The sequence below is a fragment of the Tachyglossus aculeatus genome, chromosome X3 (genome assembly GCF_015852505.1).
Source record: "Tachyglossus aculeatus isolate mTacAcu1 chromosome X3, mTacAcu1.pri, whole genome shotgun sequence".
Classification (NCBI taxonomy): Eukaryota; Metazoa; Chordata; class Mammalia; order Monotremata; family Tachyglossidae; genus Tachyglossus; species Tachyglossus aculeatus.
This window is the reverse complement of record NC_052099.1, coordinates 19125935-19149415: the sequence shown is the minus strand read 5'-3', so window position 1 is coordinate 19149415 and position 23481 is coordinate 19125935.

The following is a 23481-nucleotide window of genomic DNA, read 5'->3' as shown; positions in this document are numbered from 1 at the left end:
ATCATCATCATCACAGTGAATTCCTGTGTTGCCTGGGCAAGAAGGGCAAAGGGTCTTGGACCTGGGTATGTAACTTTCTGCATTAGATCAATCAATCAATCGTATTTATTGAGCACTTACTGTGTGCAGAGCACTGTACTAAGCACTTGGGAGGTACAAGTTGGCAACATCTAGAGACGGTCCCTACCCAACAGTGGGCTCACAGTCTAGAAGGGGGAGACAGAGAACAAAACCAAACATATTAACAAAATAAAATAAATAGAATAGATATGTGCAAGTAAAATATATAAATAAATAGAGTAATAAATATGTACAAACATATATACATATATACAGGTGCTGTGGGGAAGGGAAGGAGGTAAGGTGGGGGGGATGGAAAGGGGGAGGAATCCTGTATATTAACATTGCTATTTCAAAAAGATACCAATAGCACAGTTTACAAATTAGGGGAAGAAATTATTCTAATCTGGCATTTTCCATCTCAGCCCACTTCATTAAGTTCAATGTCATCTCTATAGAAACTGGTCTGATGTTTAGCAGGGATTGTTTCTGCTCAAACTCTACTAAGTTTAAAGATCATTAATTAGTGATAAATGGAAATAGCATTATGTTGTAAACTTGTTAATAGTTGGGATTATATCTGCAAATTCTACTGTGATATATTCTGCCAAGTGCTTGGTACAGTATTATAATAATTGTGGTGTTTAAGGGCTTATTATGTGCCAAGCACTGTTCTAAGTGCTGGGGTAATCAGGTTGTCCTACATGGGCCTTATAGTCTTAACCCCCATTTTACAGATGAGGGAACAGAGTCAGCATGGCTCAGTGGAAAGAACACGGGCTTTGGAGTCAGAGGTCATGGGTTTGAATTCCGGCTCCACCACATGTCTGCTGTGTGACCTTGGGCAAGCCCTTTAACTTCTCTGAGCCTCAGTTACCTCATCTGTAAAATGGGGATTAAGACTGTGAGCCCCACGTGGGACACCTCATCACCTTGTATCTCCCCCACCGCTTAGAACAGTTGCTCTGCACATAGTAAGCACTTAACAAATGCCATCATTATTATTATTACTATTAAGTGACTTGCCTAAAGTCACACAGCTGATAAGTGGCGGAGTTGGGATTAGAACTCACGACCTCTGACTCCCAAACCCATGCTCTTTCCACTAAACCACGAGTAAGCACTCGGTAGATACCATTGATTGATTGAGCATATTAACTCCTCTTCTCAGGAAAGAGAAGTTCATGATGGCCAAACTTCCCTTTTCTCTGGCTCCTTAGTTTCCTAACCTGATCTCTTTGTTCTGAATATTAATGTTCTATGTGAGGTCACTAAATGGCCTCATAGGGATAATATCCATTTTGCTGTATGATAAAGCCGGCTGTAATTTTGTTTCTGCCTGAAACTATCCTTATATTCTGCCAATAAGCGATTGGATTATGTCCTGTGCACTCCGAAGAATTCATTTTAACCTACATCTTAATGTCTCACACAAATGAGCTTTGTGAGTCTATAATAATCAGAAATGAGGAAATATAATAATCAAATGTAAGACAAAGGGAAGTGTTGGTTTGGGGAAAAAACAAAATCCAAAAATTTGATTCTGATTAGAAGCTTTGACTCCCTCACATTGCCCTCATTATTATCCCAATTTGGAGTATTGCCTATTTACTTGGAATGCGATTCTTTCATAATATAAGTGAGACGGGGGCATTTTATGGTATCTGGGCAAGGAGACTAGTAAGGCTGAGGATGTATACCAGAAGAGCAGGCGGTGTCTAGTTCTATTAAGACAAAGGGAGTATTTCACCTGAAATTGAGCCTAACAATTAAATACCGTAATACACTGGCAAATCGATTTTTTTTTTCAGCCATACTGCTGTGGCCACATTATGAGTTCACAGCTCACAGTCTGAGGATTTTTAAAACTCACACGCAACTCCTCCTGTCTTCTTCCAAATATAGCTTGGGGGCTGTAAGCACTCCTGCACACTCTTTCACAGCTACTTGAACTCTCAATTACCCTGGTTGGAAAATCCAGCCCATTATGTTGAAATCTTAAAATCGTCCCCTCCAGATGTAAGAAGCTGTGGAGACATTTTTTTTTTCCACTATTGGTGTATAGCTTCACAGTCCCTGACTTTCAGGGAAAGCGGTTGAATCAATCAATCAATCAATCAATCAATCGTATTTATTGAGCGCTTACTATGTGCAGAGCACTGTACTAAGCGCTTGGGAAGTACAAATTGGCATCACATAGAGACAGTCCCTACCCAACAGTGGGCTCACAGTCTAAAAGGGGGAGACAGAGAACAGAACCAAACATACCAACAAAATAAAATAAGTAGGATAGAAATGTACAAGTAAAATAAATAAATAAATAAACAGAGTAATAAATATGTACTGAATCTGAAATTAGAAAACCTTCACATCGCTACTTATATGTACTTTTCACCCAGTCTTCAACCTATGCTTCCTTTGTGCAGATTTTTGATTCTGGAACCAAGGACAAAGGCTAATCTATCAACCTTGATGAACTAGAAGTCTGATTAATTCTTAGAGAGATAGTTGACTTTGGGGGGCTCTTAAGGTTGAATTGTTTAAGTTATAGACAAGGCTGAAATAATGGAGCAGACTATATAGGTATTGGTATGATTTGATGTAATTTTTTAGCATATTAGTCCTTGTTTGATTATGGCTACTCTGATAGTGTTCCTATAGTTAAAAAATTCCAATTGTCTCCACGTTTTCAATATATTTGTAATTTATCTCACAGAGCCATAAATTGCAACAAAAATTACGGTGAGGCTATTTCATTTTTTCATTAGAAAATTCAAATGGTAATTCCATAATGAGCAATAAAGGGAATATGCATTCTGACATAATGTTATACAAGCATATCATTTTCAATAAGACACTTAGTGTTTAATTCACATGTAAATTAATTATACATTGGTGAGCTCCACATCTCAGAAAATTAACCCGAGGGAAGATTTTGGTACTGAGAAGTTTAGCCAATCATGCAGGTTTTGGAGAAAGTTAAAAAATATAGAGAGAGACAATTTACATAGCAGGAGTCACACTCAATTATAGGTTTTAGGGTAGTGTGGAAACTGACAAGGAAAATGGCGGTGGAAATGCATTGATGGAAGGATTGGGAAACTCTTTAAATAAGAACTTCAAACACTGTGTTGTTGAAGCCTAACAAAACTCTATCCACTCCAGGTTGCTTGGAAGAAACGTCTGGTAGTGGCCTCTCTAACATCCATCTTAATACTCATGTATGTGCCGTCTATTTTGTTGACACCCTCCCGCCCTAAAATATCTAACTGGTCATATGGACTGATCATAGAGAAGTGGTGTTTTCTATGTAAACAACTTCCTAGGGCGATATATTGTTTAAACGTATTACCTGCCAGATAAAGAAGTCTTTTTTTGTTTTGTATATACCGTCCTCATGTTTCAAAGGATACCTTATAGTCCTGGTGTTGTGGAAACTAATAAAATAGTGTGATCCAGTCAAAAGTAGCAGGTAATCTGGGTTCTAATCCCAGCTCTGGTATTTATTGAGCACTTCATCTGGGTTGTGAGTTGAGAGAGTACAATAGGGTAAGTAGAACCCTGCCCTCATCTCGTCTATTTTTTTATTTTTTGATCATGAGAAATTCACTTAACCTCTCTGTACTCCAATATTTCCATGTGTTAAAGGAGGGATAGCTCATAGTTTGCTTGAGTGGAAAGAGCAGGGTACTGAGGGGAATTAGGGGCTGAGGCTCACAACGCTAGATCTGATTTCTTCTCTAGGTCCAGTTAAATAGATTGTCCCTTTAGATTGTAAACTCCTTGAGAATAGGGACTCAGAATTTTACTTTTGTAGTCTCCTAGGTGCTCAGTTAGTGCTCTGCATAAAATAGGTGCTGAATAAATATTAGGATAAAAGCAGTTTCTATTCCATCGTCCAAGGCATTTGATAATTTTCATCAAATTAAATGAACAATTAAATTGTCCTTAAATTCAAATTTGGTAATTGAGATTAAAAAAATAATTAGGAAGATATTTTGTATCAAACTCAATGTGGGAACACTATTTTGAATTTTCATTGAGGATTTTTTTTAATCACAAACTACTGCAGCATAGCTACTTCCTAATTCATCTAATATAATACTATTTTCTCTTTCATTTTTATCATCCTCTCACTGCTTTTCCTGCTCCTATCTGCTTAGGAAGTATATGTACCCTTCAACAACTTTTATCTATGAATAGTTTTCTCAGAATCATATTCTGATAATTTAGTGCATAACATTACTTTCAATCCCTTTTTGTATGTCTCCCTCATTAGCCCAAGATTCTACAGTTTCTCAATTCAAATTCTAAAATTACACACAAACTTTGAAATTTCCAGATAAGAGATCTTTTACATAGTTCCATTAAATCAGCTCCATAATTACAAAAGCAGAAATTGGATTTTGAGACCAGGTAGATTTTGAAAAACGTATTCTTTCGATGTTTTTCTGTTTTCAGATATAGAAAACACCTTCAAATTAGACAGAACGTTCTAGTGCCTTAACAAGATGTCTCTAAAGTTTGTACCTTAAGATTCTGTGATGTTCTGGGAAGCTATTAGATTCTCCCAAGTCTTTTCCCCCAGGGAATTGAAGTTGGGCTCACTTAGCACCATATAGCCAGAGGACCAAAATTAGTCATTCTGTGTTTACAAGTACTAAAAAAAAATGTGGAATTTGGAGCTCTATTCAGGAACCATTGCTAGGTCTGCTTAGGCCCCAGCAAAAGTGGCAGAATCAGTCAGAATACCAGACAAGATTAAGTTGGGATTTAATTAGTACCACAATTCAAGAAAAAAAGTACAGACCGCTAGCTGAGGTTTCTAAACTATGATAAAAGCCACTGGGGTTTAATCCTGCTAAAGCCAAGTAAACTACCTGATGTTTGTCTTGTCCAGGTTGGTTTGTTTATGGTGTTTATTAAGAATTTACTATCTGCCAGGCATTGTGCTGGGCTAGATACAAACTAGTCAGGTTAGACACAGTCCATGTCCCTCATAGGGCTCACCCCCTTTTAACCCCTATTTTACAGATGAGGTAACTGAGGCACGGAGAAGTTGAGTAACTTGCCCAAGGTCACATAGACGTGGTAGAGCCGGGATTAGGCCCAGGTCCTTTTCCATCACTCGACGCTTCTTGCCTATCTAGGTTACTAGCTGACTGAGAGCTTTGCCAGGGAAGAAGAGTGGGGGATAAAAGTTTAATTCAAAGCAACCCCAAAATGGCTGCAGCTTCTTTTTTATTCCAGATGTAGCTTAGGTAGAAGTATATTACTACATAAATGCCTTTTCTAGTGAGAACTGGGATTGCAGGAGGAGAAGCAGGCATGGCCTAGTGGATAGAGCACAGGCCTGGGAGGTTTTAATCCCGGCTCCTTTTCATGTCTGCTGTGTGACCTTGAGCAAGTGACTTCACTTCCCTGGGCCTCAGTTACCTCATTTGTAAAATGAGGATTAAGACTGTGCGCCCCATGTGGGACAGGGACCGTGTGTCCAGCCTGATTAGTTTGTATCTACCCCAGCACTTAGAATAGTGCTTGGCACATAGTGAGCACTTAATAAATAACATTAAAAAAACAAACACATCATACCCGCGAGGAAGCTTCAGTGGCCTTGACTTCACTCTGCTCTCAGTAGACTATGGTCTTATCCCTGGGTGGGGAGGGTCACCCTCCTTCCAGGATGTTCCAAATGTTCTAGAGAAGCAGCAAGGCCTACTGTAAAGAGCTTTGGTCTGGGAGTCAGAGGACCTGAGTTCTAATCCTGGCTCTACAACATTACTGAATTATCCCAGCTTGACTTTCAACAACATCCTTGCTGGAGTCTTTGTTTATATAGCGTCTCCTTTCTTCACTGTGTACTAGAGTCCTGACAGAATCATTTTTCTAAAACATCATTTTGGGCCTGAATAATCTATCATAACCCCATTGTATTTCCTCACATGCTGCCACTTGCGTACTTCCAAGTCACCCAAGTACTTGGGTATCATACTCCCTCTCCAGTGCAGTTATGTGTACCTCTCTTTATATACTATACTCTATTCCTCCCACCTTCTGCACACGATTACAATCACCCTACAATGGATAGACCCACAGAAATGCAAGCAAGCAATGACCTGTGATGCTTCCTCCCTCACTGAGGGGAGAATTAGAGCTGGATTTGTGTTGCAAGTTGTGGATTGAGGTCTTTTTATTCTGCCAATATTTCACTTTTGGGGTAGCTGACAGACTGTGTAGATAAGGTCTATGCTATGTCATGTCAGAAAGGGAGTGAATATTTATAGTTAGCCATTCATGCACTTTTTCTTTAATTTACAATCTTGGTTTATCGTTATTTCCAATGCTTTCACACAGGGTTCCAAGAATGAAAAGCCCAAAGTTTGATGACAGCAGCATGAATCTTTCTCCGTTCCCCCTAGGAAAGCAGAACTAACAAACCTCCCTCTGATTAATTAGAATCCCCATTTCCCCATTATTTGAATGTCCCAGTTAATCACCAGACATCTCTCTCTGCAAACACTGTCATGCAGCGTAGAGGGTGGGAGAAAGAGTTGTCTTTGGCTTTTCCTTTCTGTTGTGGACCCCTAGTGGGATTTTCTTCCTTTTTAATCTTCAAATAGTTTCCGTTTTTTTTTTTTTCCTGGAAAGTTACAACTCAATTTAAAAGGACTTTTTTATTGCTTGAAAGTTTTATTAAACACCTCCTAGTGTATTGGAATTTATTTATAATTTTCCTTATCTTCTGTGGAAACATATTGCTGCAGTTTCTTCCTTGTCTTTTGTTGATTTCTTTATCCCTTCCTGCTATCTCCTTTGGTCATGGGAATTTATAAAAGTATTATTAGTTCTAAGGAACCAGGGTTAATTTTTTGGACTCTTATCTTTCCACTAATGCAATTCTTGATTTACAAGATGATTCAAACTCCAGCTTCCTTGCTCTTTAGGCTTTTAAATCTGTTACAATCCATTCTTCCTTTCTTGTGTGTTAATATTTTACCACAGATTACTCTAGCTTCATGGACAAAACCAGTTAGCTCTTTCTGTGGGATGCAAAATTGGAAAAGTGTTGTTAGCAACAACCACGATAATAGCTGCTCTCAATTCATAGTTCCATGTGAATATTTTATTTGTATTCACAAGGCTAAATGAAGGTCAACTCTCTTTAAATTAGTTTATCAAGATTAAATCCCATTCATGATATCTACCTGAGATCTAGATTTGCTCATCAGGATCGAACTAGTATCTCAATGCATTGTTTTTCATTTACCCTGATTAAATATCCATTAGTCCACCCTTGGTATGAAATTAACAGTTCCCCTCAATTAGAGGGTTTTACCATCCCTAAATTGATAAATTTTAAGAAAAAGGAACCTTGCACAGATCACATATAACCGATGTTTATAACTAATGGCATCAAACCCAAATTCCTTTTAGCCTTCAGGATCATTGTGGTGATCCTCTATATCAGGGTGGCCGAACCTCATGAACTGAAGAGTCACTACCCCAATATACAATATATGATCGTACAATATATGATCTCTGGTTGGAGATCATTCATTCATTTTTTAATTTACTGAGCACTTACTATGTGCAGAGCACTGTACTAAACACTTGGGAGAATACAATATAACAATGAACAGACACACCCCCTGCCCACAGTGAGCATAACCCCTCCCTAACACCATTCTCCTCATGTTTATAAAATACATCCTCCTCTCTCCACCTGACCTAAAGTAGCACTGAAAATGTCCTTCAACAAGTTTTGTTGCTTTTGTGCACTGCCAACAACCCCAGCCAACCACGCCCCTGAATCTGACCATCTTTTACCCGTGATTCCTCCCCAGCTCATGCCCTTTTTCTTTATTCTTCTCCCTCCAGACTGGTTTCACCATGGTAGTGGCTGACCCTTTCTTCAGCATGAGTCCCCAAGACCACCGATACTAGGGCACTGGGCCAGGGTTGGAAAGCAGTTTGGGGAAGGTTCTTTGGGGCCTATTCTTCACCCCCCCACTGTCCTTCTCCCATCTGCTTCCTCCCTCTCTACTTCTCTTTATCTTCCTCCTCTTCTCTCGCTAGATCAGAAATACACTGAATTTCTACATTAAGAATGATGTATAACAATGATATTTTTAGGCTATTCTCATCAAATTGGAGTGAATTGTGTGAATCAGAGTGGTACTGAAGTTTAAGGAGAAATGGGCATCTCTCCCCCCCGCTGCACCCACCCCTGCCCCTTTGTAATCTTTTCTGCAAAAGTGGCACACTCATGTGAAGGACCAGAGATGGAACGATCAGGAAGACTGGGCTTAAGTGGACTCCCCAGTAAATAATCTACATTGAAACATTGGAATCCAAGTATTAGACTCTACACTTAAAATAGAATAGAATAACCATTACAGTAGGGTTCACTATGCCTCTCTTCTTTGAAGGAAAACAATAAGGTGAAAGAGTCCATAAGAAAAACTTCAACTTTTAGCTATGCTTTCTGGATGGAAAGTAACATTCTCTTTTGCATCTCTGATAAAGCACAAAGCACTCATTTAATGATAATTTAGAGGACAGACTATAAATCAGTCCAAATGTAATTAATCAGAAAATTGACTATAAAATTAAATGAGGAAAATCTTTCTCTCTCAATGTACTTTCTTCCTTGCAATGCATCTTGCTTATTGTAGTACAAAAATTGAACTATTTTATATTCATTTGTGCTATGGGATCAGAAGCGAAAAACATCAATGGGATATTCTGCCTGCGCACCATCTGTAAAATTGCCACCAGAGGTGTATTTTCAGATTCTTCATTATTGGTTGGATTAGCTAGACCTTCAGTAACCTTCATAACCTGGCCTCCCATTTGACACATAAGTCAATCAATCAATCATTAATACCTATTCACGACTTGTGGGCAGAGCACTATACTGTGCCATTGACTCATCTAAGTTTCTAATGCCACCTAATCAATCAATTGCATTTTACTGAGTGCTTACTGTGTGCAGAGCACAGCACTAAGTACTTGGGAGAGTACAATATGACAGAGTCGGTAGACACATTTCCTGCCCACAACGTGCTTAAACACCCTAAATGCTTTAGAGTGCTGAGATGGATCATTTATAAACAGTGCATTTAAGTGAAGTATTATATGTAATTCAGAAGTAATCCCAGCCAACGTGGACACATGAAAGAAAATGAGAAACAGTACAGGTGAAAAAATGACAAGGAATTTTAATGTAGTCAAGAGCAATGAAATTCAACTATGGTTTAATTTGGTAAGGAATAGCCAACATAGGGATATGTTACACAACCCAAAGTCAGATTAATCACTTAAGGGGCTTCATTCTCACTAAATTATGATAGAGCCTCCTTTGGTAGGGTACAGATAAATATTGGTCCAGGCATGCAGACTTCAGTATCAAGGTGCTGCCCAAAATAATAATCACTGTGGTATTTGCTGAATGCTTACTATGTACCGAGCACTGTAGTAAGTGCCGGAAGAGATACAAAATAATCCTGTGAGACACCAGTCCCTATCACATATGGCGATTATGGTTAAAGAGGGAGGGAGAATAGATGCCTTAGACCTCTATTGTCCATATGAGGAAACTGAGACACAGGAGAGTTAAGTGACTTGCCCAAGGTCAGTCAGGTTGTAGATCTGGGATTAGAACTCAAGTCTCCTGACATCCAGGCTCATGCTTTTCCCACTAGGCTACCCTTCTTCTAGACTGTGAGCCCACTGTTGGGTAGGGACCGTCTCTATATGTTGCCAGCTTGTACTTCCCAAGTGCTTAGTACAGTGCTCTGCACACAGTAAGCGCTCAATAAATACGATTGATTCTTCAAGTTCATTCAAGATTTAATTAATAGACTTTGCTTGTCAAACGTTTTCATGCTCTTACAAAATATTATTTTCTGATACAAATATAGAAACTCTAGAGTAATTGAGTCAGAAGCATGAGAGCTGACAATTTATAGTACGGTGCCTGGCACATAGTAAGCGCTTAACAAATACCATAATTATTCATTTATAGTATTTAGCAGAATTGAATCAATCATTTATTGAGTGCTTACTGTGTGCAGGTGACTGTACTAAACACTTGGGAGAGTAAAATAAAACAAAGTGACAGACATGTTCCCTGCTCACAAGAAGCTTATAGTCTAGGTGGGCAAATGTCAAATAAATCAATTACCAAAGTATTGTGGGACTGAGGGAGAACTAAATAAAGGGTGCAAATCTAAGTGCAGGTGTGATGCACAAGGGAGTGGGGTAAGAGGAAATGAGACCTTTTTGCTCAGGGAATATTTTCCAAAGTATGAGTTTGTAAACATATAGTATATACCAAAAGTGGAAGTGTAAAATGCAAGTGTCTTGTCTTATCTAAGTTGCCTTACCCTTTCATCATTAATTAGAATATCTACTAGTTGAAGACCTTCATAAAAACCACAGTCCAGTTATTCAAGTGTTTGGTGATTCTACCAAATATTTTAGACCAAATGAATAAACTTAAAGTAGTTTTACAACCACGGCCAGATGGCAGCCACTTGGAGAGTCCTGAAAAAACTGTAATAAATTTATTTAAATATCTTTATTCCCTCGTATTTCCCTAACCATAATCCATTTTAATGTCTGTCTACCCCTTAGGCCGTAACTCCTTGTGGACAGGGATTGCATCTACCAACTATGTGGTATGGTACGTTCCTAAGTGTGCAGCACAGTGCTCTGAACACATAAGAGAAGCAGCGTGGCTCAGTGGAAAGAGCCCGGGCTTGGGAGTCAGAGATCATGGGTTCGAATTCCGGCTCTGCCCCTTTTCAGCTGTGTGACCTTGGGCAAGTCACTTAATTTCTCTGGGCCTCAGTTCCCTCATCTGTAAAATGGGGATAAAGACTGTGAGCCCCACTTGGGACAACCTGATCACATTGTATCCTCCCCAGTGCTTAGAACAGTGCTTTGCACATAGTAAGTGCTTAACAAATGCCATCATCATTATAAGAGCTCAGTACGTACAATGGACTGATTGAACTATGTATTCATCGGAAGTATTGACACATTGTGGGCTGAGCACTATATGTGGGAGAGTATATTAGAATTAATAAACACTATTCGTGCCCTCAAAGTGGTTCCAATTTAGCAGAGCAGCCTAATATTACAAATAATCACTGTGCTAGCAGCGTAACTCCCAGGTGTTTTGGTTTTCATGGTATTTAAGTGCTTTCTATGTGTCAAGCAGTGTTCTAAGCACTGGCACGGATACAAGCTAATCAGATTGGACACAGTTCCCGTCCCACCTGGGGCTCACCATCTAAATTGAAGGGAGGAGGATTTAATCCCCCATTTTACAGATGAAATGACGGAGGCACAGAAAATTTAAGAGATTTGCCCACGGTCACCCACCAGACCTGGGATTAGAAACTAGGCCTTCGGACTAAAAAGGCCTGTGTTTTTCCCATTAGGCCATGCTGCTTCACAAATGAAGTTGCTGGATTGTAAGCTCCTTTACAGCATTGATCATATCTACTAATTAATTCTATTGTCAAATGCCAAGCTCTCAGTATAGTGCTCTGCACACACACTCTAAAGTTCCTCTAGACTGTAAACTCATTGTGGGCAGGTAACGTGTCTACCAACTCTGTTATATTGTACTCTTCTGAGCACTTAGTACACTGGTCTGTACATGGTAAATGCTCAATAAATATGATTGACCGGGTGCTCCATAAGTACTGCTAACTGAAAATGAACTTCAGAGGGAATCGTAATTACAAACCAGTGAGTGTCTTGTCTATTCTTGACAAATTACAAAGTATTGGAAGGGAAACAAAGGATGATTGCTGTAAAGAGAAACCGTGCTTTACCAGTCAACTGGGGTGCTTTGAAGGAGAAAATAACCATGAGCCTAGCAGGGAACCAGTGGAAACATTTAGATTTTCTAAAGGCCTTTCACAAGTTTGACAAACAAGAGCTTTTCAAAACCTATATGTTTATGGGTTATGGAAAGATTAAGGCTATCTTGGGTAGAAAAGTGGGTAAGGAATAAGACTCAAAGCATAGGAATAAATAGCCAAGAAAATAGTCCCATTTTGACTCCCATGACTTTACTGGTTGGAGAAGTGTAAATAATGGATCACCGCCCCCACATACAAACATCCAAAAAATGCTACTAGGCCTGGTTATGTTTAATAGACTGAGAAAGTACCCAGTTGATGCCCCACCTCGCAGATAACTCTAAGAAAGCCAAAGAGATTAAATGGTCCATGTAAAGGGGGATGAACCACAGAAAGACTTCAGCAAGATGAATGAGGCAATATCAGGCAATGGAATTAAGTGGAAAAAAAATCCACTCCTATGTCATGATTTTTTTTTTCCTGCAAAACTTTTAATTTTGCTTTCATATCCTCAGAAGGTAATTTTTATAAACCAATTCTGTCATCAAATGCCATTCCCAACTCTAATGAATACAAAGTGAATAGTATCTGAGAAACTAATGGAATCCAATCAACGAATAATTAGAGTATCTCAAGTCCAACTACAGTTCCCTATGGAGCCACTTTGCAGGAACATTATTATTCATTTTTGATGCATTTAATTATCAATTATATGAACAGTCGAGACACCTGCAATTTAAAGAACCTATATTTGCCTATATTCATAAAAACTTAAATTGTAATAAGCTCCCTAGGGCGAAGATTATCCGCATAAATCTCTTTATTCGATTACAATTCTCAAGATATATCATGACAAATATTTTTACTTAAACCACTTATTCTGTATTTACATTTTTACAATTTTAAAATAACATAGCTGTGACTGAGATGTATCATCAGATTGTTTTGCCTCTAGGCCATCTTGTACAAACAGGATCAGCAAAATATTTACAGAAAACCTGTTATATGATTGATAGCGGCTTAATCAGAAGTAGGGGGGATGGATCTGTGAAAGCATTGATTAAATTATTGTTCATTTTAAAAATTAGCATACTGCAATCCTAACCATATTTTTGACAGACAGAATAGCATCATAGTTACATTTCACAAAATTCAGAGAAGTGAAACTGAGTTTAATAAATCTGTGAAAGTAATAAAGAAACAATTATCACCCAAATAAATGGAAATTGGCCAGCACATTATTAATCCAAAATGAACAATGGATATATCTACGACCTCAACTGTTTAAACACACTTCCGATCCTCAGAGCAAACAGAAAAGTACCTGAAATCCTGAGTTGGGGCTGAAATTACCCAGCAGTGTCACTTAAACTAAGTTAATCCACACTCATTTTCTTACGACTTAACTCAGATATAGCTTGAGAAACAAAAATAACCTATCACATGAAATGATCCTGAAACAGGGATCCTGGGGCTATCTGTTCAGCCCAATCCAAAAAAGATTAATTTTTTCCTCTCTCACTCCTAATCAGAGACCAGCTCCCCGTCCCAGGGTGGTGGGTTGAGGAGAGAGGGAGGTTAAGGGGGTGAATGATCCAGAAAGGGGACGATTACATCCTATTGACTGGGAGCTATTTCCTCCTCATATTATTCCAAGCACCCTGTAAAGGTGCAGAATAAAGGACTGAGCCAGAATGGCTCCCATCTGTGGCCCGGCTAACAGTAATTATGCACATACATATCCAACAAGAAGCAACTAGCACTGTAGGCTATCAAAAACTCAAGTTCAAATATTGAAATATTTCGTAAACTGCAGTCATATGTCTGTTCGCAATTTTGTTAGAGCACCAGTCTAATTATGCACTAGAGTATTTGTTTAAGTGGTTAATTACTATAAACATTAATATTTAATAAATGAGATTAGTATTAGTCCAAACTGCTTCTAAGATTGCTGTTGATGAGATCCTGTAGGCTCAGCAAACTAGTGGAGAGCACTTCCAGCCTATTAAACACGCAATTCTCCCGGGGCTTGTCGACTTGTTAGGCACATTAATCAGCTAATGTAACGATGGGGTTGCCCGCTAAGAGGTTCAGTGTGTGCCCTAATTAGATTTGTTTTCCCTATTCTCATGAAGAATCATTATCCAACCTAGGCAGGGTGGTTCAATGAACTGTAACTCAGAGCAAGTTCACCCAACAAGACTTCCCTATGCAAAATTATTAATAACTGGTGATCCCAGCCACTATTCTATCCAGTTTCAATTGAAAAACACAGGGACAGTTCATGCTTTGCCCTCCTAATGTCCCTGTGGAGAGAAATTGTGCTACCCCTGAAGCACAAGTCAAATGCTACTGAGTTCATCAGAACAGGCAGTGGCTAAATGAGAGATGACTTCAAAGAAGGGGAACAAGTCCAAAATGTTTCATCCTCCACAAGGGTCAAGGAATGCTATAGTTCTTGCAGGAGCCTGAGAGAATCAGCCTAATTTATCCCTTTCCCCTTGCATCCTTCCCTTACTCCTCACGTGGTGAAAAGGTTAGCTGCCAAAATGAGACCCCGGAGCTCGGCGCTTGAAGGCTGGAGGTAGTCAAGTGCTCAAATCTCTAATAATAAGAATAATTGTGGAATTTAGATGCTTACTATGTGCTAAGCACTGGGGTAGATACAAGATATACATGAGACATAGTCCCTGTCCGACATGGTGCTCGTAGTCTAAGTAGGAGGGAGAAAATTTGGAACTTTAGGCTGGGATTAATGAGATTATGGGAAAGTTTTCAATAATTGGGAAGAAAGAGTTGAGCAGGATTTAGTACAAACACATTATTAGGCACTTTTTCTAGGACAATGTTGACACATCTTTCAGTTAGAAACTTTTAAGCCAGGAAGTAGCAAATCCTTCTTGTTAGTATGGGAGAATGCCACTTGAAATTGCAGATTGTTAAAACTGTGTGGTAGGCTTTTCATGGGCAGGAAACATGGCTATCACCTCTATTAGATTGTAGTCTACCAAGTGCTTAGTACAGTGCTCTGAACACAGTAAGTGCTCAATAAATGTGATTGATTGTGAGGTCTGCTCCCTGAAACCAATATTCTCACAAGGGGCAGATTGGTTCTGTTCACCTCAGCGCTCTACGGAAGAGACATTTCTTCTTGTGCCTTTAATGTTTAATTCCTGAGTCTTCCTGTGAAGGTTTAGTTACTGCAGAACCCTGAGCGGATCAATACTGCTTAAATAGAAGTTGTGGCGATGAATAGTACAGGCCAATCCTAAAAATATCTAACGCAGAATCAATACTAAACCATAAAAAAAAAATGAGGTTCTTTCCTAAATCTAAAATATTCTCGAAAGGTAAAATCTGGATTGCCGCTCTCCCTTCTCTTATTATTGTACATCATCAGCTTTTTCTCAAATAGAGAAGCCAGTCCTGGACAATTCACTAGATATACTATCTTCTAGAAATTACCTCCAGGCAGTATTACCCAGTGAATGGAAAACTGACAAGTGACCCCAGTAATCAGGTTAATGAATGGGGCATTCATTCTAAGAAATAGCCACGTCCATACAAGTTGAGCTGGCGGTCTTCTATAGGAAAGTTCATTTTTCCCTGATTTCTATGAGTATATTAGTTGAAAGACTAATTTTAATGCAAACATATAGGTGTTTACCTTTGATGGGGTGGTAATGATCCTTGGCTCCCAAAACCTCCCACGTGGACATCATTCCCTGCAGAGGAGACTTACACCTAAAATGAGCCTCCGCCACTTGTCTGTTGTGTGACCTTGAGCAGGTCACTTCTCTCTGCCTCGGTTACCCCATCTGTAAAATGGGAATTAAGCCTGTGAGCCCCATGTGGGACAGGGACTGTGGCCAACTCAATTATTCATTCATTTAGATACTATGTGCTAAGCACTGGGGTAGATACAAGATATGCGTGAGACATAGTCCCTGTCCGACATGGGGCTCGTGGTCTATGTAGGAGGGAGAACATTTGGAACTTTAGGCTGGGATTAATGAGTTTATGAGAAAGTTCATAATTTCAAAAAAAAATTCAATCGTATTTGAGTGCTTACTGTGTGCAGAGCACTGTACTAAGCACTTGGGAAGTACAAGTTCGCAACATATAGAGATGGTCCCTACCCAACAACGGGCTCACAGTCTAGGAGGGGGAGACAGACCACAAACAAAACATGTGGACAGGTATCAAGTCGTCAGAACAAATAGAATTAAAGCTAGATGCATATCATTAATGAAATAAATAGAATAGTAAATATGTACAAGTAAAATAAATAGAGTAATAAGTCTGTACAAACATATATACAGGTGCTGTGGGGAGGGGAAAGAGGTAGGGCTGGGGGGATGGGGAGGAGGAGAGGAAAAAGGGGGCTCAGTCTGGGCCTATCTACCCCATTGCTTAGAGCAGTCCCTAGCACATAGTAAGTGCTTGACAAATACCATCATTATTATTATCATTTATTATTATTATGATGATCCAGTACTCTGATTTATTCCCATATTTGGGATTTCTGTTTACTATTCGTTTAAAAAATTCTCCTAATGATACTTTTGTAGTTTTGTCATGTCCTATGTTAGCAGTGATATATATTCAGCCACTCCTGAGGACAGTGCACTGTACTAAGCATTTAGGAAAGTCACTATCAATCAATAGTTGGTATTTATTATTAATTTATTAATAGTTATTAATAGACATTAATAGTTCTAATAGGTATTTATTAATAGTTGGTATTTCTCAGAGAAACAGCATGGCTCAGTGGAAAGAGCACGGGCTTTGGAGTCAGAGGTCATGGGTTCAAACCCCAGCTCCGCCAATTGTCAGCTGTGTGACTTTGGGCAAGTCACTTAACTTCTCTGGGCCTCAGTTACCTCATCTGTAAAATGGGGATTAAGACTGTAAGCCCCTCAGGGGACAACCTGATCACCTTGTAACCTCCCAGCACTTAGAACCGTGCTTTGCACATAGTAAGTGCTTAAAAATGCCATTGTTATTATTATTGAGTGTTTTCTGTGTGCAGAGCAGGATAATAACTTGGTAGATACGACCCCTGGCTTGAAGAAACTTAGAATCTAGAGGACATGAGACACTTTCCCTTGCCCTCAAGTAGCTTACACATTCACAGCACCATCCCTCAGAGATATTAGCCTCTCACTAGTTTCCACAGTTTTGGCCTTATGGTATGCCTGCAGTCCATCTGGTAATTCATTCCTCTTTCACAGAATTGACCACAACCCTTTTTTTCACCAAAAATGTGTTCTCTCATACACAAGAGTTGCCCAATCTAGCATCAGTCCAAAATCACATTAGTTTTGCACATAATTTTTGCCATTCTTCTGTTTCAGTGACCTTAATGATAGTGGTTTGTTGAATTTCTGATAGATGGATCACTTCAAATTGAAGGCTGACAATGGGAAATGAGTAACCATTCACAATATACATTTTGCTTAACACGGCTTTGGAAGATCACAACCCCTGCATTACAGGAGAATTTAGGCCCTAAATCCCACTCAAGATACAGATAGTTTAAGTCCAGAAATAGTGTTCTAATGATTAGAATCCCAGGTCCATAAGGTTTATCTATTTATCAGATAGAGCATTTTGATTTTCCTTTCATTTCTTCTGTACATTTCCAAGAAGTCATTTGTCTAACAGTGTGAGCTGCACTAAATGTGCTACACTACTACATTAATTAACTGGACAAGTGCTTACTGAAGCCATTCCAAAGGACATTTCCCACTAATTAGACTGAAAGATTTGACCTGCCTTAAATCACGTGATGGTGGACCACATTTTCCAGATTCAAAATGTCCATTAGTACCTTTTTATTTAAATCCCTTGAAATTACTGAAAATTTTGCTAAGAACAATGAACATTCTGAGTGAGGCCTCAAGTATTTCCATAGCCTGAGCGTCCATTACCGGGAATCACAGTGCATAATCAAAGAAATAAGCCTAAAACATACTTTTAATATTGGCAGTGTTACTGGCTTACTCCTCTTTTTTCACATATATGTCCTAGATTTCCCCAGCACCTAATAAAAGCTGTGTATATTGGTTGCTATGTAATCCTCAAACTGCCCAAATCTCTGTTTCTTTTAATCCTTGACCATATACTTGCCTTCATACATTGTGTGCCAAAGACTGAACCCTCTATTATCTGAGTAGGTAATGTCACTTATGGTTTTTCAGCTTGAACTTTTATGCCACTCGTTTCCAAAGCTACTTAACCTCACTTGCTCTATAAACCTGTGTGTCCTCTTACCTCCAGAACATGGCAGACTGTGTGATTCTTAGGCACCTTAAACCAATCTATGAAAAACTGAACTCCTTTTCATCTTTCTTAAAGCTCCTCTTCCTCCTCCTCCCCGCACAACCAGCTGTCTAAAGCACCATCAGGCTCCCTGTCCGGCAACTTGCAAACTTGGAGTGATCTTTGACTTATCTTTCTTTTAACTTCCACATTCAGTTGATCCCTTATTCAGTCGACCTCCTCCTCCTTCTCACTCCTTCACAGGTGCCCAGTCTGTTCTGCCCTTAAGAACAATCCTCTGTCCCAAGTCTTCATCACCTGCCAGTTGGATTGCGGCAACAGCCTTCTTACTAATCTCCTTGCTTCCACCCTCTCTCCTCTTTTGTCTGTCTGTTCTCTTCTCCACTTAAGAAGCAGCATGGCTCAGTGGAAAAGAGCATGGGCTTTGAAGTTAGAGGTCATGGGTTCAAATCCCAGCTCCACCAATTTTCAGCTGTGTGACTTTGGGCAAGTCACTTAACTTCTCTGGGCCTCAGTTCCCTCATCTGTAAAATGGGGATGAAGACTGTGAGTCCCCCGTGGGACAACCTGATCACCTTGTAACCTCCCCAGTGCTTAGAACACTGCTTTGCACATAGTAAGCACTTAATAAATAAATGCCATTATTAATTACTACAACTGAATTTTCATTTTTCTACCTCCCCAGATAGCTTTCTCATATAACCTGTCTTGTGACTAACCTGTCTCCAACACATTGTTCACATTTTCCTCCTAACTTGTTGTCCCTCCCCAACCAATGAACTGAACCACATCTTGCCATGTGGCAACACAACACATTCACCAACTGATTCCCTTCTCATCTAAGTCCTCATCACAGCCACCTTTGTGGATGTCTGTTTAATATTTGTTTAATTTCTGCTTTTGGATTTCTCCTCCATATCCTTCCTGGGACCCCTTTACCAATCATATCTTGGGGATTTGTCTGCTTGTCTCCTCCCAGGAGAAGGTATCTTCTTTGAGGGCAGGGACAATGGTGTTTGGCTTGTATTTTATGCTCCCAAACACACAGCTCAGGGCTTTGCATAGCATAGGTGCTGAAATCTTAATGATGCTGTGGCCTGGAGGGAAACAGCTCAACTAGGCATTACACAGACCCAAGGAGACAGTGATACTGGGGGTTGAGAGGCTGAGACGGAGGTAGAGAGGATGACAAAGACAGGCAGACAGTCTGTGGGTGGGTTCAGAAGGTCTAGCCCCCAAGATGCCCCAAACTGCCCCTTTCCAGTGGCATAACTAGGGCAGAAAGTCACTCTGCAGCGAGTAGAACTTTTAGAGTGACCTGGTCAGGGCCTGGAATGTGTGTGGGGGATGAAAAACCCCAGCTGGCTTTGCCTTGGAGTTGGTTAGGAGTAAGAGGAGCCCCCAGACCCATGCAGGAGGTGTCTTTTGGCCTGGGAAATCAGTGGATGAGAAGGCACTGACTAAATCCTGGATCCAGTGGGAGTGAGAAGAGATTCCTAGGAGTAGTAATAGTGCTAATTCATTGCATGCTGCATGCAGAGCACTATACTAAGGTCTGAAATGTGAAGATCTCTTATGGCTAGGCAGTGGGGCAGGGGGAGTCCAACTGCAGTACCGCCGTCAAGGAGAAGAAGGGAGTCTGACTATGGCCTGCCAGCATGGGATGCAACCTAAAATGACCCACGTTTTTTTTTTTCCTATGGTATTTGTTATGCACTTACTATGTACCAGACACTGTACTAAGCGCTGGAGTAGATCCAAGATAATCAGGTTGGACACAGTCCCTGTGCCACATGAGGCTCATAATTTTAATCTCCATTTTACAGATGATGTAACTGAGGCACAGAGAAGTTAGGTGACTTTCCCAAGGTCACACAGCACACATCTGGGGGAGCCGGGATTAGAACGCAGGTCCAGCTTGCCAGCTTGACTCGTCACTCCCATCCAACTCCTGGGACAACCCTCATGTTGCAGGTCACTTTCCCATAAGGTTGTGCTTCTCTGCTGCAGCATTCTTCATTGGAAGCAGGCACAGATCTACCCCACAGGTGCCAAAATCCTTTATGACATGGAGGCCAAATCTAGGTTGTAAAAAAAACACCAGGTAAGCAGAGCAATGAAATAGTCTCCTTATGTCCTTGACAGTCTTGCTTCCCCACCCTTAACTATAAACCCTAACTATAAACTATAAAGAAACAACCATATTTAGCTTTGCAGGGAGCATTTGATTCGCTGTGGGCAGGGCCCATGTCTACCAACACTGTTATAATGTACTCTCCCAAGCGCTTAGTGCAGTAAGCAATCAATAAATATGAACAATTGACACAAATGCCCCCAGACTATTACAATTTACTAGTTTTAGTACTAGTGTGGCTCAGTGGAAAGAGCACACGCTTGGGAGCCAGAGGTCATGGGTTCTAATCCCGGCTCCGCCACTTGTCAGCTGTGTGACTTTGAGCAAGTCACTTAACTTCTCTGGCCCTCAGTTACCTCATCTGTAAAATGGGAGCCCCACATGGGACAAACTGATAGCCTTGTATCCCCTCCCTCCCCCGCAGCACTTAGAACAGTACTTTGCACATAGTAAGTGCTTAACAAATGCCATCATTATTACTATTATTATTTATGATATTGAGTGCTTAATCTGTTCAGAGCAAGCTCTTGGGAGGGTGCAGTACAACAGAGTTATTAGACATATCATTCCCTGCCCACAGTAAGCTGATAGGCAGAATAGCCATGCTTAGAAAGATTGTAATTCTTGTCTCTGTAACATGATGAAGTTCCAACTATGTGCAGCTCCATGAGCAAAGAAACGATGCCACCAGGGTTAATCAGTGGTTGTAATTACTGAGGGTTGCAGTGGAACTGTTGGCTTTAAATAAAGTTATCTCTGATTTTTTTTCTTTTTTTTTGGCTTCTCTTTCCCAGTTTGTTTTTCATTCAAAGGCATCAGTCCTGATTATGGGATGAGTCTGTGTGTACTCAGAAAGACTGACATGCCTCCTACTTCTCGACTCAGAAATCACACAGGCGCATTAACACTGAATTAACCACTGAGATTTATCTGCATAACCCCTTTGCCTTGTATGCTTTTTCTTCTCCTTCAGTGACAGACCAACATGGTTATTCCATTATGTTCACTAGTAACAACAACAAAACTCTTTTCTGGCTTTCCATTTTATGATTAGATATTAGAGGAAAAATGTAGATGCAAAAGTTTATTCAGGGAACTCATGAATTTTAGTGATTGTGGTGGAAATTGAAGTTGATCCCTTTGGGGACCAGTATAGTGTGTGCATTGATGATGAACATATAATTCAGTCGTGTTTAAGGTCTCAAGTGGTTTAGGCATGATATATGACTTTCCTATTTTTGAAATTTAAACATAAATTAATGAAATCAAAGGAAACATTTTTCTCAAGAGAATCAGTTGAAATAAGGGGCTTAGCCATTGATAGAGTTGAGAAATACTGTACCATCAATATTGAACGCCTTAGAAAAGGGGAAAACAGTACGTGAAAACTCTTAACAGGGATGAGCTGCTCTACCAGATCAAATCAGGTCACCAGTGTAGTTTAGCATATCATTTTAATGAGTAAGTAGAAAGTCTCCAGACACCAGCTGAAAACCTAATCTCTGGAGAGGAATACAAGCAGTAGGGTGTCATGATCATCTATAACTCCCTAAGGTCATATTAAAACCCAGGCCTACTGATTCTTCTTTTAGCTCATGTGTAAAATAGCTCTGAAAATTTGCCAGCAGATTGCAAATTACTCAGAGTGAAGGACTGCTACCCGAAACTGGGAAAAATGGTGTGTTTTATGCTAGCCAAAGTTTGTCACGTGTAATCCGTAAATATGCTAAGACAGTGTTTACTAAATGTATATAGATTGTGCCCACTGAAAAGGGATTCAGCATTTTTGGGGGGGGGGGGGGGGGTTGTGGGGTTTTTTGTTTTTTGAGAGGTTATCTATAGAAAACCAGTAATAATAAGAGGACATTATAGGCAAAAATGATTTGTTTTGAAATTGTGTTAGGGCTGCATATGATGGAGCAGCAACAATAGAGGACACTAGGGTACAGTGTGGGACTGTAACACAAAGTCTGACACCAGGGCTGCGGAATTCAAATTTGCGTGAATCACGCATGCGTAGCTTTTCATCAGTTCTAAGCTTATGAGAGGCTTAGGTAGGATGCATGAATTCATGAAAGAATGATACAGGAGCAAAACAATTGCTACCTGACTCATACCAAACTTTGTAAAAGAATCCAGTTTTCATGTAAGTTAAGGCTTGCTTTAAAATTCTTAGCCCAACTTCTAATATCCTCATATCTCTTACTCTATCTCTGCTTCAGTGAATTCAGTAAATTTAAAATGCATTTTCAGTGATATAAACTTTTTTAACCTCATAGTAATGATGGGCAGTATATCTTTTGGAAAACAAGTTGTGCAATTAGGATGGATCAGGGTTTTCTGTTGTAAACTCTTCTGTTTGACTGTGGTTGTTGGAGAGCTCTGTCTTGGAGAAAAGAACTTACTGAGTCCCCACTGCATATAGTGTACTGCATAAAGTGTTTAGGAAAATACAAAACAGAAAACTGACATTAAAAAGTGTCATCCTCTCTAGACTACGTTCACTGTGGGCAGGCAATGAGTCTACCGAACCTGTTGTATTATTCTCTCCCAAGAAGAGCTTAGTACAGTGCTTTGTGCATAGTAAGTACTCAATAAATCCATATGCAGATGAAGACATTTTCAAATAGAAGGCAGACGATCTAGACCACGTGAAATCTCATGGGAATAATAAAAAACAAAGGGTTGTTTATTTAGTCCCATCTTCCTTGCTTATGACAAATCAATTTCCCCCAACCAGCTGTCCAACGGCACAGTCGTTCAAGTACATCCTCTGTATCATCATCAATCGTATTTATTGAGCACTTACTATGTGCAGAGCACTGTACTAAGCGCTTGGGAAGTACAAATTGGCAACATATAGAGACAGTCCCTACCCAACAGTGGGCTCACAGTCTAAAAGGGGGAGACAGAGAACAAAACCAAACATACTAACAAAATAAAATAAATAGAATAGATATGTACCAATAAAATAGAGTAATAAATATGTACAGACATATATACATATATACAGGTGCTGTGGGGAAGGGAAGGAGGTAAAATGGGGGGGATGGAGAGGGGGAGAGGAAGGAAGGGGCTCAGTCTGGGAAGGCCTCCTGGAGGAGGTGAGCTCTCAGCAGGGCC